Raw genomic sequence first — 282 nt, 5'->3', positions numbered from 1 at the left:
GGAACCAGGCGCGAGCGCGGGCTCCGCGCCCCGACGCCCCCGTTTCCTGGACTCTCCTGGCACCGGGCGCCCCATCTTCCCCGACTTCCCGGTCTCCCCTAGCCGTCCCCAGCGCTGGGCCACTCAGCACGCAGGGCGTTTGGAATCCAAAGGGCAGGGGAGGTGCCGCGCCGTGGCCAGAGGGGACCCGGGGTGAGAACTGCTGTCCCGGACGCGGGAGGGAGGGGGCACGAAAGGGCTGGCTCCGTCAGGCAAAGAGAACCCGCGGAGATCCACTGGGTG

Source organism: Carlito syrichta, unplaced genomic scaffold, assembly GCF_000164805.1.
Source record: "Carlito syrichta isolate Samal-C Ts95f unplaced genomic scaffold, Tarsius_syrichta-2.0.1 Scaffold311497, whole genome shotgun sequence".
Lineage (NCBI taxonomy): Eukaryota > Metazoa > Chordata > Mammalia > Primates > Tarsiidae > Carlito > Carlito syrichta.
The sequence above is the reverse complement of the archived record's forward strand: the minus strand, read 5'-3'. Positions refer to the sequence as shown.